The 19,790-nt window shown below is 37.9% G+C and overlaps 1 protein-coding gene across 2 annotated transcripts in view; it reads left to right on the forward strand.

Annotated features, from left to right (window-relative positions):
• Lingo2 (leucine rich repeat and Ig domain containing 2) overlaps window positions 1–19,790 on the forward strand; it is a 1,180,631-nt gene that overhangs the window by 764,343 nt on the left and 396,498 nt on the right. Inside the window, exon 4 of one of the 2 annotated variants that reach the window (XM_005401120.2) lies at window positions 9,382–9,414. The exons of the other annotated variant lie outside the window; for it this stretch is intronic. The gene's annotated coding sequence lies outside the window, so the exon portion shown is untranslated. The remainder of the gene's footprint in view (window positions 1–9,381; window positions 9,415–19,790) is intronic. 2 annotated transcript variants of the gene reach the window in all.

Below are 19,790 nucleotides of genomic sequence, written 5' to 3' on the forward strand. Positions count from 1 at the left end.
CCTGGTCACTTCCAACCTTGTCACCTCATTATTCCTCAGAAGCTGAACTGTTGTGAACTAAACATGTCTCATTCATGTGAAGTACACATTCATTTATGCTACTCTCTTCCCATCAATCCTGTGTTCTGTGCCCTTGCCTTAAGCCTTGTCACAGTTGTTCTATCTTCCTTCTCCAGTCCGTCCTACATATTTCTGAAGAATGATCTTCCTATAACTTCACTTTGTTTATGATGTGCCTTTTTTATTTTAAAAATTTTAAAAAACTAACAAAACAACAATGAAGACAAAATCAAAACAACACAAAAACAACAAAACGATACATGACCTCAAAACAAAATGGTAGGAATTAACAATGGTTGCTACATTACATACTGCTACCTTCAACAAAGTTGCTCAGTCCACCAGACATAAGAATGGAAGATTGATCAAACCATCAAAGACAGTAACAAGTAATAAAAAAACATTGGAAATGATGCAGAGCTTCACCATACAAGATGGCAGGAGTTCAACAATGGCTCTTATACTGCATATTGTTGTTTTCAGATCAGTCATTCTGATTCCCAGATTCAAGCATGGAAAATTGGTCAAGAAAAAAGAAAATTTTAAGGATTGACTGTTCCTTTCAACAAACCACAGACATCAGCAATACACCTATTCCAGCTATCCTTATATATGCTGTGCCTTTTTAGAAAGATATATCTTCCTGATTACACAATAATGGAAAATAGCAAGCTTGGTATAGAATGTCCTCGAAAATATGGTGATTCTTGTCTTTCAAGACATCTCTGTCCTGTATTTCCTAACTTCTACCCTATGCACCTATCCAGATGACTGCTCTTCATTCTTTGATCACCTGCCATGACTCTTCACATATGTAGAGGACTTCGCCTACTATTTTTGCATCTGTTTCTATTCATCAGTATTTCAAGACCTTTTCCTCCAGGAAGCTTCCTCTTTTAAAGAATCTTGTAGTTGAAAGAAACGTTGCAGTCAGTACATCCAATAACGTGTTTCATGATTTAGTCTTTGCTAAAATATGCTCTGTTAATGCTCACCCAGCTTTTGTCTAGCAACAAGGAAATTGCACATAGTTAAGGTATGGGCGATGTCTTATCTCTGTATTCCCGGTGTCTACTCTCCTTTAGATGAATTGTGCATACATGGAATATGTTTGCTAAATGAACAAATCAAAGAATGACTGACAGGCTATAATACTAAAACTTAGACTGGGATTCGCTCTTCTGCTGGACACATGGCATTTCTTGCTGAAGATAAGGCACACTCGTCTCCAGTCTGTAGAAGCAAGGGTCAACTAACCTTTCTTATAAATGGTCAGAGTGGTATTCTCTGCACAGGGTGTACAGATTTCTGTTTAATCTACTCGGCTCTGCTATTCTAGCTGAGAAGCAAACATGAACAATATGTGAGCAAACAGCACTGTGGGATATGATGACCTGTAGTTTGTCCACCTCCGCCTTAAGGAAACATAAGTCGTTACGAGACAGTTTTTAGATAGTATTCTACCTCCACCACTTCGACTCTCTCCATCCACAGTTTCGTGATATTTACTCACAGGTTCCAAAATAACAGCCTACTCCTCTGTTTAAGTTCAGTTCCTGCAGCCATTCTTCATACTGAGTCTCTCTAGTTGGCCTTTCACCCAGATTGTGTTCCATTTGTTTATTTGGTCCTCTAACCCAAAAAATCAATGTTTCATCTTGAGAGAAACCCTACAAAAATCGTACTCATTTTCTACCTTTGTCTATACATTTGAGGTATAATACGAAAGCTTAGACTGGGATTCGTCCTTGTGCTGGACACATGGTATTTCTCACGGAAGATAAGGCACACTCATCTCCACGGTCTCGTCTACAGCCTTCTGTATTAGGGAGTGCTGCTGCAAGAATGGTGTCTGTGCCGGTTAGCACAGCTGAAACCTTTCAAATTCCTCAGTCGTTTGAGAGTTGCTCAAAAAACTTCCACTCAAACTGATGTGAATAATCTTTTGTCAACCAACTAAATACAACAACAAAAAAATGAAACTAGCCCTAAGAAGCACTTCCTCAATGTGTAACAACTATTTTCTGCTTCACTGTAGACAGTAAGAATACATTTCCTTCAATTTTGTCTTGTTTTTCTGTCAGAGGAATTTTTCCTAACACTGCATTTATTTTTATGTTTAAGGCAAATAGTGCAGGGTTAGTGGTGGAATAGCACGAATAAACCAGTGATGACACACTGATTTAAATAGAAAAGTGTAATGATTTGACCTAGAAATAAGTGTTGGTAAATAAAATAAGCTATAGGGGATGTAAAATGACTTAAAGAATATAGTGAAGCATTCTTCACTGGTTATAAAGGCCTAAGCATATTTTCTCAAAACTGCAGAGAATTGGTAAATTCTATGTTCTGATTATAAAGGCTGCCTAAAGTAATATTTTACTGGACTGTAAACTGTGCTGACTACATTTCATGCCTGATAAAATCCTACATTTATAGTAGCAAATGTAAGCTGTTGCTCCATAACTAATCTTTTAAGTTTTCTGAAACAAAAGTCTTGAGTATTTTATCTAGAAAATTACATGATTAAAAGTATCATATTGTTCTTTGACATAGACAAGCACAATTAAAGATTTTGGTGAAAATATTGAAATTAGTGTTTTAATAGAATTTATAGTGTATATGTATATACATGCATATAGACGTGTGTATACATATACAGTGTATATACTATAAAGTACATATAGTATATATAATATGTACATGTATATACACATATATAGTGTATATATGTATATATACATATACATGTATACATACATTTTGATAAAATATAATTCAGGATGTGTATATATGAATATGAATTTATCCCACTACATGTCTAGGTCCCAGCAGACATAAATATATCAGCATTCCAAATGCAGTATAATTGCTGATATTGTATAATAATGAATAATACATTCTTATTTATGGGCTTACACATACCATCTCTGCTTAAACCAACTGCATGGATTAAAGTGTGTGGAAAATCAGCTTAAATTATTCAGAATTGAAGGCAGGAGGATGTAATAGAAAGATGTGCCATCTAAAAATACATTTAGAGCCAAATGTGTCTGTGTTTAGTTCTCAGATCTATGTTCTAAGTCAATCCTTTTTTTTTGTTTTTTGGGTTTTTTTTTTTTTTGTTTTTTTTTGTCTTTTTGAGACAGGGTCTCACTATGCAGTTCAGGCTGGCTTTGAACTCTCTTTGTAGCCCAGGCTGGTCTCAAACTCACAGCAGTCCTTCTGCCTCAACCTCTTGAGTGCTGAGATTACTGGTGTGCACCCCCACACCCGTCCTTGTATCAGTCAATCTTAACAACATGACTGGATTAAAGATTCTAGAGATATAATTGAATCATGAGGGAATGCATTGGCCAGCCTTCTCATTAGTGGGCCAAAATACTAACAACCTGAAACTCAAAGGAGAGATTGATTTTGGCTCATAACATGCAGAGGTTTTGGTCCATGATCGGTGGGCTCCAGGGAAGAAATAGCATGCAGAAGGGCATGGTGGAGGAAATCTGCTTACCCCATGGCAGCCAGCAAGCAGAGAGAGAGAAAGGAGAGAAGAACCCAGGGCAAGAATACAGCCTTTCGTGTCACACCTCCAGTGATGCTCCTCTTCTGACTGGGTCTCACATTCTACCGGCATAGTTAACCATGACCTCATCAGTGGGTTGATCCACTGATGAATATAGTTCCCATGTTCAAATCACCTTTCAAAAGCCCACCTCTGTAAGCATGAGACTTTTGCAGACAACTTTATATCTAAATAATAACAGTGTGCTGTACTCCTCAGTGGATTAATCACTCCACTGATGTTCATAGTTGGTGTGCTGTCAGGAGGTAGGGCCCAGTTGGAGGAGGTAGATCACTGCAGTTTGTCCTTGGAAAGTACTTTTCTCCCTGGTATGTTTTCCCTGTGCTCTGCTTTCCAGCCTCCATAAAGGGAGCAGCTTTTTTCCACCACTGTGCTTCCAGTTGGCTGGCCATGGACTGATCCCTCTAAAACCCTGAGCCAAAAATCAACCACTCTTCCTTTAAGTTGAGGATCTCAGACAAAAGATCCATAAATGGAAAAACTAACACACATGTCATTTGAATTTTATATTCTTGCTTTAGATAAATGTTCCTGAGAAACAAAATCTGACCCAGAGTTATTCATGCTAAAATTTACTGGGAAATATACTTGGAATCAGTATGTGTATCATTTTCTCAAATGGCAGAAAGGGGTCTTGGCCTTTGTACTTGTGTTCATCAGTCATTAAATGGGAAATGCTTATGGGATTAATAACTTTTAGTCCATAGTGCTCCCTCTAGTGGAAGGAGGAACATGCCCTTGAAGGACTTGGGCGTGTACTCTCCAAAGCCACCACTTTAGGAACACATCAGGGGTCTCGCCAGGACAAGGGAGCTGAGTGATGTCCTAGAGCACCTAACTGGTTCTGCTTATTTCATGGAAGTTTATTCTATCTGAAAAGAGACCTTGTAAAGTCCTAGAGTGTTACCTTTTTGAGGAAATCTCTAGGAAGTTTAACGAAAATACAGCCCTTGCCTCTGCATCTAGTCTCAAGGTCACAACTGATGCCCATTGTTTCCAAATTGCCCTCTCTTCTACAACTCATTCTAGAATCCAGGTATCCTCGGGCAGCACCTCTGCTGACATGTGTGTATTATCACAGATCGTTTCTTGGTTACTTTTCTCTCATTGCTGAGACAAAATACCTGATGCCTAGAATTAAGGAAGGAAAGGTTTATTTAGCTCACAATCTGTGGACGTTTCAGTCCATACTCGAATGGCTCTAAGGCAGGGTGGCACATGGCAGAGGGCAACCGTTCATGGCAGCAGAAAATAGTAAAAACAACACATACTGATTCCAAGTAAAAACAACAAGAGCAAATAATGAAAGAGCAGAAAGAAGACTCTTTCCTTCCCTTGTATTGTATGTAGGCTACGCACCCTAGGGTGGGTGCAATACTCACACCCATAATTGTAGCACTAGACAATGAATCAACCACAAATTCTAGATTCAGTTGCCTCTAAAGAGCACACCCATGGCTGCATATGGCTTTGGGGGGACATCCAGACACAGCCCATAGCACACAGTGATATAGATCATTACGAAGGAAGCTGAACACCCTCCTCACCATTCGCTAGTGAGGCTGTGGTACTTTCCTATTTGCTATTAAAAACAGTTAGGGACATAGGAAGAAATGTCGCATGAACTACACAGATGCCAGATATTCTTCCCTGTCCACTGTTAAATATGACAGCTGTACTTATTCCTGATGATGAGTCTGTTACACTTGTCAGTGTACGGAATACTCTGTTTATTACCAATCACTTGCTAGAGAAATCCAAAATGATTGTACAGGGCACATCTTACAATTTAATGTGGTTTCTACTATATCCCCTCAAAGAAGCATTCCCGCCTTTAAAAGCTGGAATCACAGGCCCACAGAGTCTATATGGGTGGGGCTCAAAAGTAAAATTTCATCAGTCAGCCAATGGGAGTAATGCTAAGTTCAAACACTCCTTTTTCCCTTGGTTTCTAGGACCATGTATTCTATCTACTCGGGAATCAGTCCCCCAAATAGTCGTTGATTTAGTGTGTACTACATCCTTCAGAATGACACCACACTGTTAAAGGACATCGTCTTTGATACACATGTCAGTTACACTTATTCCCCCCTCCCCCTGCTGGGGATCGAATCCAGGGCCTTATACACGCTAGGCAAATGCTTTACTACTGAGCAACAAAACCTTAGCGGGCAACTTAAAAGGCTGTTCCATCACTATCAGGTCAGCAAATATACAAGAGTAGGAAACACATACCAGGACAACTGGATTTCAGGACTAGATATCCACTGCTGGACTCAGTCCAAAGAAGTTCCATGGGCTTGGGATGGTATTATGCAATACTGTGTGTGGATGTACCAAGTGCTCTGTCAGCTTTCAGATCATGGGGTTGAACAAGGACTCATAGGCATGGAGGTCAAACTCTCTTCTTTGGAATTTGGTTTGGTGCTAGTCAAATGAATTACTGCCCCTTCTCAGGTGGAAGAAGTCCAGGACCATCCCTGGCCAAGGAGCTGCTTGGGCTCGGTGAGGAGTAGTACTGGCCCCGAAGCTCAGCTTTGGTCTGTGTTCCTCATCAGTGTGGCCACATATGGGAAATCAGGATGGGATTAAGTGGGTCACACGAAACAGACAGGTGCTAATGCAGGGATTGACAGGAGGATGTTCTAAGGCTTTAAAAATGAATGTGTATAGTAGGAAGATGGAAATTCTTGAGCAGATTATCAGAAAAATAATGATTGGGAATGCATTAAAGTACATGTCCGAGTGGTGGCAAACCTATAGTTTGTAAGTTTTTTTTTTTTTTAACAAAAGATATTAATGTATGAGCTGTGCTTTCTAAACTAATGTTAGTATTCAAATTTAATTGCAACCTTTGCACTTGTGGTAAATATGTGGGTTTTGGGTTGCAGTTGGAGCAGTCGTCTCTAAAATGTTTACCATCACTAATATAACAGTTCTCAGAGTATGGCCATTTTAAAAATATTAGTTCTTCTTATTCTGGAACAGAAAATATCTTTCATCTTTGATCTCCTTTTTAGAGTATAATAGTTTTCATTACAGAGATCTTTCACTTCTTTTGTGAAGTTAATTCCTAAGTATTTAATTTTTCTGGAAACTATTGTGAGTGGTGTTGTTTTCCTAATTTCTTTCTCAATGGGTTCATTATTGGTGTATAGGGATCCTACTGATTTTTGTGTGTTGATTTTGTATTCTGCTACTTTGTTTCTTTGTTCTAGGAGTCTTGTGAAATTATTTTGAATCTTCTACATAGAAGATCAGGTTGTCTTTGCATAAGGCTAGTTTAACTTCTTCCTTTTCTATACATGTTTCCTCATATCTTGTCTTACTTACCTGTTCTGGATAATATTTTGAGTATTATATTGACTATGAATGGAGATAATTGACATCCATTTCTTGTTCCTGATTTTAGCAGTAAAGTTTTCAGTTTTTTCACCATTTAATATGAAATCGGTAGTAGGTTTTTCATAAATGGCTTTTGTCAGATTGAGATAAGGTCATTCTATATCTATTTTTCTTCAGGGTTTATTTTTTTATCATGAACAGATATTGAAATTTGCCAAAGACATTCTCTGCATCTATTGAGATGATCATGTGATTTTTGTCCTTGCTTGTATTTATGTATAATGTCTCTTAATTTGTGTATGTTGAACCATCCTTGCAGTCCTCAGATGAAATCTACTAGTCGTGATTTATGATCTTTCAGTGATTTTGTTGCATTCTGTTTCTCAGTATTTTGTTGAGAATCATTGCAGTGTCTTCATTAATGAGATTGGCCTATAGATTTTTTTTTTAAGTTGAGTCCTTACCTATTTTTGGAATAAGGTAATGCTAAGTTCTAGTTGACAGTGAATGAGCTGGACAGTATTTCTTTTCAATATCACGAAAACATTTGAGGAGTATTGGCATTAGATCTTCCCTTAGTTCTTATGGAATTCAGTGGTGAATCCATTGAGTGCTGGTCTTTTCTTAGCTAGAATTTTCTTTTTATTACTCCCTTAATTTCATTGCCTTTTATTTGGATTATTCATAGTCAGTTCCTATGTTCCCCTTTAAACTTAATTTCATTTTGTTCAAGATTAGTCAATTTTCCAGTTGAAAATATCACAGACCAACTGGGAATATGAGAGCAAATAAGTTGGGTGCTTCTCATTTTCTTCACTTACAAAATTAAAGTACCTGAGGTAAGACTTATCATGTGACCTAAAAATATGGTTTTTAGGTGCATAGTTGATAGTCAATTTTTGATAAATATTTTAAAAAGTATTTACTAAATACTTCAAAATTCTGGAAAATATCACTGTACAGCTAACCAAGAAAGAACATGGCTTCTTCCATCAATTTGGGGCACTGATTGTAGAAATCTGGCAAAACAGAAGTTAAGTGGGCAGATGTGAGTAGTATTTCCTGTCCTACGTACAGCTTGCTTAATAAGGTTCTTTATTAATTGGCCTCAGGCTTTGTGTTTTGTATTTTCATTTTGAAATAGTATAATTTTTTCATTGAGTTTGAGATGCCAATTATTCTATCATTTTATACTTTAAATATATGTTTTCTGGCTTTCAAACGTATGCTTACTATAAACATTTCAATCACTAATATTCATACATTCCTTACTCTGTTACTAAAAGATTACATAAAGTCTTTTTATATATTTTATGTTATAGATATGTATACAAACACATATACATATTTTTCATAAACATATTACATATGCATACATAAACATATTTTTATGGATAGTAAGATAATGTTATGTAGTGTCATGCATTGAAGATCTTTTAATTATAGTGCTGCGTGTAAGTCTCATGTCTTTATTCATAAAGTTGGGAGAAAAATATTATTTACCTCATGAACTTACTTGAATTAAATTAGAAAACTTCATGACACACATATACCTTCTATGAAGTATTTATGCATATTTTATGCATTAGTCTCGTTGTGTCATGCCTGCCATATCGCAAGTGATAGGCATTATCAGTATTCTTTGCCTGAGGTCCCAAAAGGGTGTTTTGTTTCAGTATTTTTTTCTCACCTCCTCATTACTCAAAGAGAACAATGACTTGCAAACATCGGTTGGGTAAATACTGTATTATCATAATTACAATTTTCCTGAGAAAAGTGGCTTGCAGTGTGAATATTCAGCATCTTAATTACAATTTCCATAAGGATTGTAGAACAGTTATTATAAACAACACAATAATCTCTTGGTCCATAAGGGAGAATAGATTATTAGGAGAATGAGGGAAGGGAAGTTTCAGAAGTCTGTATCCTAATTAGTATTCAGGAGTGGAAACCCAGAACCACAGAACAAATTGTACTACCTTCTTGAAATATGCTTACCTGAATTCATGGGAAAATCTTGTAATGATGGTAAACTTTCTTAGGTTGATTAAGCACTGTCCATGTAATTTTTTCTTTTACATAATTTAGTTTTATCATTTTTACTAAACAAGCCCTCTGTATCTCTCTATTCATTGTCATTTGTAATTACTATACCACCAAGAAATTTTTAAAAGCAAATTATCACAAAATATGAGAAACACAAAGTATTTAAACACAGTTTAGAGGGAAAAGTTTCATCATGTATTTCTCCACAGTTAAGTGCTTCTCTTTTGTCAAACAGAAAATAGGTAAACTTTTTTTAAAAAGAAAAGAAAATGCCTTTTTCCACCGGTTATATTAGTTTAATTAGCTTTATCTTAAATTTCGTTCTTTCCTTTCTTTTTATTTTTTAGGTAAAGTGAGAAAAGACAGAATGCAGCTTCAAGGTTGGTACTTTTCGTGATGTCTTAAAGCATGTATGCTAATATGAACTAGGACAAAAGCAGCAGAGCTTTAAGTGACATTATGTTTTTGTTCTCTTATGGATGGAAACATGCAATGCAGATCTTTAACAGGAGACATTATAACAACCAAATATAATTGCTGATTCAATCTTTGGTAAAATAGCTTGGAGCTATTAAATATCTTTTCACTTCATCCATTCATCATTCCATCCATCTACCATGTATATTTTTTTTTAGTGAATGTTTATCATACATATTGTGTGGAAGGTCTTGTAATCTGATGTCACCCTATTCATGTTTTATTACACTGATATTCATCAGATTTCCCATTTGACCCCTTTTTCAAGCATTTTCTGGTATCACATCCAACAAACATTCACCTGTTTTCAGAGGTCTTCAGTTGAATGTGCAATGTCTGATAACTGAGCAGGGTTTCCCCAGCAATGCCCAGCTGACACGTGCTTAAACATGTCTACTCTCAAATAGCTGGAAATGGTCAGTGTAATAAAAAGAAGTGACTATGTCTCAAATAATGGACTGTATGATGTATCTGTGTGGGAGTAGTTTAGTAATCTCCAATGTCAGTTATACTTCCTGAAAATTCTAGTAGGCATGTCTTGTTTTCCTTTACCTTTTAAGTCTTTTAGGACTTCCTGATCAAGAAACATACAGGTGTGTTGCTACTATACATTTTAAAACAAAATGGCATTAATTAAACAGATAGCAGACAGGACATATATAGAATGACTGTAAGAGTGGCAGTCATGGATTAAAACGAACTTTATGGGAGGCAGAGACTGAAGTTTTTCTACGGAGCAAGAATTAGTAAATCAAGATTAATACAGTATTTATTAAACTACTTTGAAATGGATAAATACTGTATCATTTTAATTTAGGTGGTTGTTTTATTGCTTTATTTTAATAAACATTAATATACTTATAAAAGCTTTCTAAATTTCATTACTATGTTTTATTTCCCCAGTCTTTTTTTTTTTTAAATAAAGTCTTGTGGTCCTCAAAAGAAGATTATACTACCAGAGGAGTTTTCAGAAACATAACTGTCATAATTGGGAAGGGACTCCCACAGCTGTCTGCCTTCCTAATTTAATTTAATCTAAAATAGTCTAAATCACTCCAGCTATCAATATATTTAATTGAAATATTGAGAGAGAGTTTGTAGTGGTTGAGAAGTTGGTCTCTAGAATCAGATTCCCTGGGATTTAACCCAATTTGCCCATGTATTATCTGTGAGTCTTGGGCCAGTTTATTAACAGCTGTAATCCTTAATTTTCCCACTGGAAAAAGAAAGAATTAATAGTATATACCCTATAAAATTCCTAGTACATAAAAAGATGATATATTTATGGGCTACTTTATCATATTATAAGAATGCAGTGAATTATCGTTGCCACCTTTATTATGGTGCTATGTACAATTACTGCTTGCAGCATTACCAGGGCTAGCAGCATCTTCCCATCTCTGAAATGAACTTCCTTGATGGACTAGTTTCTAACATCCCACCAACAAGACACATTCACTGTACAAGAAGAGTTTGTTCCACGTGCAAACACAAATCACATGAGAATATCCATCAAACTGAAATCTCCTGCTGCCAAAAATTGCATGTGCTTTATTTTGTCTAATCTAAGATTTTTAACATTATTAACAAAGATGAGGTAAATAAGCAATTTGCGTGATTGCTGAGGAAATAGAAGGAAAGTTAATGCCACCTTCCAAATCTTGAGTAGATGGAGTCCAGCAGTGCCTGTGACGTGTGGGTAGAACATCCATACGTCACGGTAATGTGAGGCTCGGTAAGTGGAGAGGAAGCTGCAGATTGGTAGGTGATAGCTGACTTTCAGGAGAGCTTGGAAGCTATTCTTCCTTGCCAACAAAAGTAGTAGGAAGAGAAATCTGAGGGACAGAGTGGAAAAGCAATTTAAGGGGTATGGTTGGAGATCTGCTCCTCTTGGCGCAGTCTGTTGCCCTTTACGTGTATGTATTGTACTCCTGTACCACTGAGGTGAGGACAGCACGGATCTCTTGGTTGAAGCTAGCAAATGACCTCAAAGTAGTGCACGGACACATAGAGCAACAGCAGCAGCCTTTTTTCTGTAGCTTATGGTGAGCCCAGAGCAAGGAAATCCTGTTTTGTTCAGCCAACTTCAGCGAGGCAAAATCCATTTGTTTGATGGTATGGGAAAGGGAAATTGGCCAAGTTTACAGGCTGCTAGACTATTTACAACACTCATGGTGGGGACTGTGTAAATATGTTTGCTTAGAGTTTCTGTGGAGAAAGACATCTCTCTGATAACAGAGAAAATGACATCTGTACTTTGCTACGATAGAAACTTCCACTTTATGGCAGGTACAATCCCAGCACTCAGGAGGCTGAGGTAGGAGGATCACCCTAAATTGGAGGCAAGTCTGGGCTATGGAGTGAGCTTAAGGCCAGCCTGAACTACATTAGCAACACCCTATCTCAAAAAAATCAAAAGGTTAAATTTTTTTAAAAATAAAAATAATTTGCAGTCTAGTTTGTTCACGCACCATGATAGATCAGTATTTTTCAAAGCTTACATTGTAAGGTCAATGTAGTAGACTGTCATCAGAACTTTTAAAAAAAAGAAAAGGGGTAAAAATATGAATCAACAACGAAACAAATTGCCACATTTATTACAATTCAAGGAAAGCAAAGTAGCACTATAATTCATAATCTGGCCTCTGAGACAGCAAATTCAGTACTAACTTTATATATAAGTACACCTAGGTGAAGATATTGTGCAATTCTCTAATGACAAAGTGCTACAGTTGGATATTTGTGTCCAAAATTCATATGCTGAAGTATGGTTCTCCAAGGGAACAGTATTGGGAGGTACGGCCTTTTTCCAAGAGATTAAGTCACAAGGGCAGCACCCCCAAGGAATGTGGCTCAACACAACTGCTGTGTACTTCCCACCATATGAGGTCCCCAAAAACATTGTTTATGAGGAAGCAGTCCTCCCCCCACATACATCACATCTACCTGAACCTTGATCAGAAACTTCCCAGTCTCTCTCACACCGAGAAATAAATATCTGCATTTCATGAACTACCAAGCTGATGGTATTTTATTCTTGCAGTCCAAATGGACTGGTACCAGACTTCTTACCTACAAAGTTCTAAAATATCATTGGGTTGAAATGGAACTATGATTAGTACATTGAGCTCCATAGTTGGATGGTAATACTTACCTCCATCCTTGAAAGTTCAGTGCTACTATAGAGAAATTAAAACGGAAAATAACTTTAATAGTTCCAGACCTCCCCCCTCAGGAGACACTGAATATATGAAGAGGCCCAATTTTGAAATTGCCTGTGACACCCAGTCCATTCCTATAATATCTTCTCATCACTCAACCATTTATGCAATCTCTATGTAAATGTTTATGGTAACTTACATTAGCTACTACAGGTGTATTCATACCTTTCCCACAGGGATCACAGATATTTAGATATAAAAATTCTTCAGTTATTGTTTATGCTAATCTTTTCTGTTTTCTTCAAATAATGAAATGCAGAATCATAGAGATAGCAGTCCTAAATGACGGAGTAGACAAATGCCAGGGAGGGGCCGTGGTAACATCGCATAACCCACTCCTTACCGTGAGGCATCCCCGTCTCGGTGATAGGGAACTCAGGAATAGAAACTGTTCCTAAAACACAGTATTCTATATCATCCTGTCACCTGAAATTGTTATTTATTTAATTGAGAATTGAACCCAGCACCTTCATGCTGAGATTTATCCTTGGCTCTGTTTTTATTTTTATATTTTGAGAGTGAGTATCACTAAATTGCTAACTTGTCTAGACTGGTTTCAAACTTGTAATCCTCCTGCCTCAGCCTCCCAGAGTTCTGGAATTACAGACATTCATCAAGATGTCCAGATGTTCTGTCATTTTTAAGTATTTCTCATATCCTCTTACTTACCTGACTTCATTATGAGGTTCTTGAAGGTAGAACTCATGGTTGCCATTTCTCTATACTTTTTCCATACTTATAAGGTTCGGGGTAAATGTTGGGGAGCTTGTTTTGATTCTCAGTATTATCCAGAACATTCAGTTTCTGTCTATCTTCGGTAGAAGATCGAGAAAAAATATCAAAAGAATCATTCAAATAGCTGTATTGGGGATGGCGATGTAGCTCAGTGCTAGAGCCGTTGCCTTGTCTGTGCAGGACCACGACATGAGTTCCATCCCCAGTACTGAAACAAAAAAGGCTGGAATTACTTTAGTTTCATGCTGGCTTTCCAACTAAACCACTGGTAGGAAGTGAGAGGAGTAGAGAATACCTACTGAAAGTGGGAGTGGGAACTCGGGAAGACAGCGGGGAAGGTCCCAGGGCTAAGCACTGGATGACTGGGTGGACTCAATTTTTAAAGTACTGAAGAAAAGGTAGAAATAACAGAACTAACTTCCTTGTTTTTATAGACTCCAGATCTAATTTCCTTTTGTCCTTCCTGTGTATTTTGAAAAAAGGATGTGATTCTTATTTCCATTTCAGAGCTATTTAATATTGTCACACAGGCAGCATTGTATTTATATTTGAGCACCACAAATTTAGAATGCTATAAGTAACCTATTTTGTTCTGTAAAGTATACAGAAATGTCATTTGAGGAAGCACAGATTATGAAATAATCAATTAAAGACAATTCCAATATTCACTTGACCCTAACACCCACCAGGTAGTCAGGAGAGGGAAGCAAACCAGCCTGAAAATGGCGTGCGTAATTTAGGAGATGAGAGTGGATAGACACGGGGTTACTGTGCCATGTGCTGTCTTATTCGTCTTATCTTATCCACTTGAGATTTAATGTCTGAGATTTAATTCGGCTGGAGAAACACCGACATTGGAAATACCACGCATAGCTGAAATTAGGATCCAGACATTCCACAGGAAAGGGGACTTCTTAACTCTACCAAAATTATTAAATACAAGTGTTCTTATTGAAAATGAGACCCTCGACATATCTGAACTTGGGTGCCTGAACTGTGAAAGGCAACCTTGTCTATTCAAGGCAGGAGAACAAAGGATCGTTCTCTAGAGATTCTTAACATCCCTTCCCCAAAAGAAATAACTACAGACAAGGACATTTTAGTTTCTCTCAATAAAAAGACAGTCAGTGACTTATTGAGGGCTATGCTTGGGGTAACCAACTTATAGGCCCCCTGATATACCCAGAAATGCCAGGAGGCCTTTTAGGTCCTGCCCTTAAGAAGCAGGCAGGAACTCTAAACCATCAGTAAAACCAGGAAAGAGCAAAGCGTGCAGGGAATAGAATCAAACTTTAGAAAGGTCGTTATACTGTCAAATGAGGAGGCATTATACCCCCACCTTAGAATGGAATGCTATTGAAAAAAGCTAAAGCAAATAAAGAAGCAGTTGGAAATAAAATAAAAACTAAAAAAGAATATCTTTAAATTTCAAGTTATACTTAAGGAGAGTATCAAGAAATTAGAAAAAATAATTTAAAATTGAATTCAACAAACCAGAATTTACTTAGGATAACTCATTAACGTAACACTTCACTTGTAACAGTTTGTGAAATAGAAAATGAGCTGGGAGCAGATGATTATTAAATAATAATTGCAAACTAATTTCTAGAACTGAGATGTGAATGTTCAGGTGTAATGGCCCTAGCTGTACTCCCAACATTAAATGAGGTGGGGGAAGTCATCGGAAGATTTCAGGATAGAAGAGAGAATGGAAGTAACATAGAAGCTTACAGAAAGAGAAGAAAGGTCTCTTACAAAGGACTAAGAAGTAGGGTAGGGTCTATGTCCTCAGTGTCAGCTCTACAAAGTACGGTTCAGTGGAACAATGCTCTCGAAATTCAGCATGCTCCACCAAGAAAGAAGACAGGCCAGGGAAACAGCTGAGTGGCACAGTGCCTGCCTGGCAAGTGCAAGGTCCTGAGTTTGATTTCTGGTTCCAAAAAAAGAAGAAGAAGAGGAAATGGCACTCAGACGATGGGTCACCAGCATAAGAGAGAGAAAAAACTCCCCAGTTGCCAGGGAAAGGTTTTCCAGCACATCACCTTATACAGTGCCCTCTAGGGAACAGGGCAACAGACCAGCTGCAGTAAAAATATTACACAGGGGTCCAGGAGGGGTGTTTAAAACTACACATGCTGCCAGAAGAAGGCCTGGCAGTATGAGCAATACATCTACACATATCAAGAGAAGATTTTCAATTCTTCAGGAAACTTTGGAAATGAGTAGTGATAGATTCATAGAAATCATGCAAGCCGTGAAATAGTTCGTTAACTTGAAGGAAAGATAAAAATGGAAATAAATGTCTAGAATATTCTGTCATTCAGCTGTGAATATTAACAGCTTCATAGTGTTGTAAACACTAGATTTAACCAAAATCGAATAAAACTACATAGAGAATGGAAAGGTGTTAGAGAAATAACTTTAAAAAGCTAAATCTTCATATTTCATATGAGAAATTTTTGTTTTTGTTTTTGTTTTTTTTGTTTGTTTTTCTCCGGTACCGGGAACCGAACTCACGACCTTGCGCTTGCCAGGCAGGCGCTTTTACCGCTGAGCTAAATCCCCAGCCCGAGAAATTTATTGATAGCACTTCATCTCTGACTTTTAAGGATAGGTTATTATCAAAATAACTGGAAGAGGTGAGTGTACGTCCCATGAGATGTGTATTAACTTTTTTTTTTTTTTTTTTTTTTTTTTTGGTTTTTTTCTCCGGTACCGGGAACCGAACTCACGACCTTGCGCTTGCCAGGCAGGCGCTTTTGCCGCTGAGCTAAATCCCCAGCCCCTCTGTGTATTAACTTTTGATCATTATAACACAATACCTTACTTTATAAAGAGAAAAGGACCCCCATCTCTCCTCTCTCCTCTCTCTCTCTCTCTCTCTCTGTCTCTCTCTCTCTCTCCCTCTCTTTAGGGGACTAAGGGCTTTTGCATTGACTTGCATCACCAGTCTTTTCTATTTTCTACTTTAAGACAAGATCATACTAAGTTGGTAAATTGCCGCAGGCTGGGCTTGAATTTGCAATCCTCCTGCCTCATCCTCCCAGATTAAAAACAAAACAAAACCCTATAGGGAGTAAGAGTGAAGTTCTAACAGCTCCTGGAGAAGGGTTGACGGGCTCATTCTTCCTATGCTCACGAGACTTGCCTGGCACACACAGGGCAGACCCTGACTTACCTACTGCACAGCCCCTGCTGGCAACACTCTTCTTTCTCTCCTCTGCCTCTAACTCCTCCAAACACTCTCAAACTGGGCCCATTTTACATAAGAAGAGAAGGGAGTAAAGAAGGAAGGATCCCAAAGTAGAAATGTGCTTTTTACCTCCTAGCTCTTGTCCTTATTTTTAGTAGGGAAAAGAGGAGTAAACATCTAAGTATGTAAAGAAATTGCACACAAACCACCCTTCACTTCCGGTGGCCCCGTGGTCTTCTACTACCTGTTTCCTGTGTTGCTTTCTTCTAACTCCCTTCCCCCACCCACCCTCTCCCACATGAGCTCTGTGAGCCTCCTTCCCCCAGGTCTCTTAGAGCCCCTTCCAGGACAGGAGTGTGGCTCCGAGATCTTCACCCGTGAGACACCGCAGCTTTGTTGTCAGGTGTTTCTCTCACTATGCAGCTTATCTGGAGACAAGGACTGCCGCTGCAACCCAGAGCGAGGTGTTAGCATTGGTCCGTATGTTCACCGCACACTCAGTATTTAGGAAACCGATTGTAGAGGTTTTAGCGTGAAGCACAAGTTGTTCACAATCTGATCCACGTGGAGTTTGCAGCTTCCTTTCCCACTCCTGCCCTGCCCAGCCCCTTTGCTTCCAACCCCACTGAGCTCCACAGACCCTCTCCTGAGAATGTCCTTTCTTTCTGCCCTCTTCTCTGATTCACACTCCCTTGCCTGCCCACTCAGGTATTTCCTTCTCCTCTGTGATGCTTTCTTACTCTCTTGCACTCACACTTAGGGATGACTCGTGTGTTAAGACGTCGCTCACACTCGCTTCCGTCAAAGCACGTCACGTGTTGAGTTATAATTTATGCCTTTGGGAGTTTGTCTTCTCTGCCTGCGTCCAACCATCCTGTTCTCTTTGGTGTGCACGGCTCCTCCCGCAGTGTGTGGTTTACAGCAGGGACCCAGAAAATGTTATTTCAGTGAATAAAATAAATAAGCAAATGAATGGAAATATGCACTATAGTGTTTGCCTTTTTAAACAGCTCTTCTAACGGATTAGTCATTAAACAAAGAAAGCTTCAGTAGGCATCTTGCACATCTGCACGATTGTAATGCAAACTATTTACTGAGGAGACAAACAGAGAGTTTTTTCTTCTTGTTGAAATATAAAAGAGTTTTTGTTTCAAGGAAAATTACATTGGGAAAAAATAACTGTCTACAGTGGAGGAAACTAAGTTTGTATCGTCAGGGACATTCTCTTGTCTTTTTATATTAAGAGAGGGAACAAGATTTAAACTGAGTCGTCAGCGTGATGATGTTTCCAGACAGCTAATAAAGAGAAAGATTAGAGAGCTGGGTGAAATGGCAGGTGCCTCGGCAGATTCCATATCTCAGACATTAAACACAGAAGAAAGTGATGTTGTTTCCTGAAGATCGCCAGAAGTGCTCGGCGTCAGTTTCAGCAGCATGGGGCAATTTTGACGAGGGCATTTCATCTTACCTTGTGTTCCAGTTAGAAAACAACACAGAAAAAAATAAAGCAAACAGCACAAGGTGGTAATCAGAACAGCGATACCATCTGAAACAAAACCACATACAAAGAACATAGAATTATTTCTAGGCAATCACTTGCAACATATTCTTTGTACCTACAGAATTGACTGTTATGTCCACTTCTATGAACACCTCCGATACTTATCTATCCACGGAAGGACTCTGCATTCAGTGATTCATTTTGCATGCAGTCTCTAGGAGAGTTTAGGATTATGATTGTTTTAAATTATGAGAGAAGCAAATCAAGTTGATATTTCTCTTGGTAAACCATATGGTCCCAGGGGCCCAGTCCACCCTGACAAAAGAGCAAACAGAAAATATGTGTACCTAATAAAATAATTACAATAAATGTGTGCTTTTTAAAGCTTTTCTTACCAGATGGACAACTTCACAACCGTCTTCTATTTAGAGACAAGGCAATGGTAAGAACTTAGGGATAACACTGACTACAAGACAGAACAAAGAGGCTTTACAGCAGAGAATGGTCTAAGTTTGGAAAGGATAAAAACATATTCTGAACACCTGCTATGTGATGAGCATTGTGCTGAGTGGATTTTAAAACTATTTTAGCACATGTATCTGTCTGATGTAAACAATACAACATTAGCAACAATATCAATGGGCATAGTATAAAATATTATTTTATCAGTTTTAAAATATCTTTGATATTTTATCTAAAACATCAGTATTTCATAGGTAACCAACTCAGATTAAGGCATTAATGACTGTAGAGGAGTTCACTACTTTATAGCAAAGACACTGAAATGCATGTAATATAATGTTGACTTTAACTCCAGACTTAAAAACTATAGGATTTAGGAGATAAACCCATGAGTCCAAGCTCTTTCTTGGCAAGGAAGCTTAGAAGATAAAAATTCACAGAAACTCCCTAGTTATTAATGTTTAAAATGTCATCTCAAGTATTTCAGTCACATGTTGGTTATCACGTAATTAAATGTGTTCATTGGCCTAACTATACAAAAAAGTAATTGTCAACCTCAAAGATTTCTAAGGAACAGAGAACAGAAATTTCAGGAAATAATCATGACAATCATAGGAACTTTTAATGTACAATTTGTCTGAAACACAGGATTTTTTTCAAGTGAATATGTTTAGTACATGGTCTTGCTTTAATACTAGAGGCTCCTGAATCGTGGATGTTTAATTTGTGAGCTTGTCAAAGGACAAATCATGACTTTCCTCTATTCTACTCTTTATAATTCATGGTACTATGTGAGTCTCTTCATATATCCGAGGAATCCCAAGTGTCTCCTGCTGTGGCAGTTACCTAAAGGCTTATTATTGGTAGTGGAAGATAAGTTAGAGATATGTATTGAATTCACTCCAACTGAATTACACACCCGTAGTGATCACCCACGGCTTCTTTCCTGGTTGCTGATTCAGCTTTATTTCTGATTGTCTCACATGATTCTCCTCTGTTATTCTACTTACTCTGGTTTAGTTCTTTTTTCCAGTAAGACTGCTTCTTATATGTTATGGCTGTTTCACATGTTTTTGATCTGATTGCTAGTAGAGCATAGGGGCTAGCAATGAACTGACTGGATTTGAATTCCAGCTTTTCCACATATTGTGTATTTATTTGTACAAC

Source organism: Chinchilla lanigera, unplaced genomic scaffold (genome assembly GCF_000276665.1).
Source record: "Chinchilla lanigera isolate Chin_1 unplaced genomic scaffold, ChiLan1.0 scaffold00071, whole genome shotgun sequence".
In the NCBI taxonomy this organism is placed as follows: domain Eukaryota; kingdom Metazoa; phylum Chordata; class Mammalia; order Rodentia; family Chinchillidae; genus Chinchilla; species Chinchilla lanigera.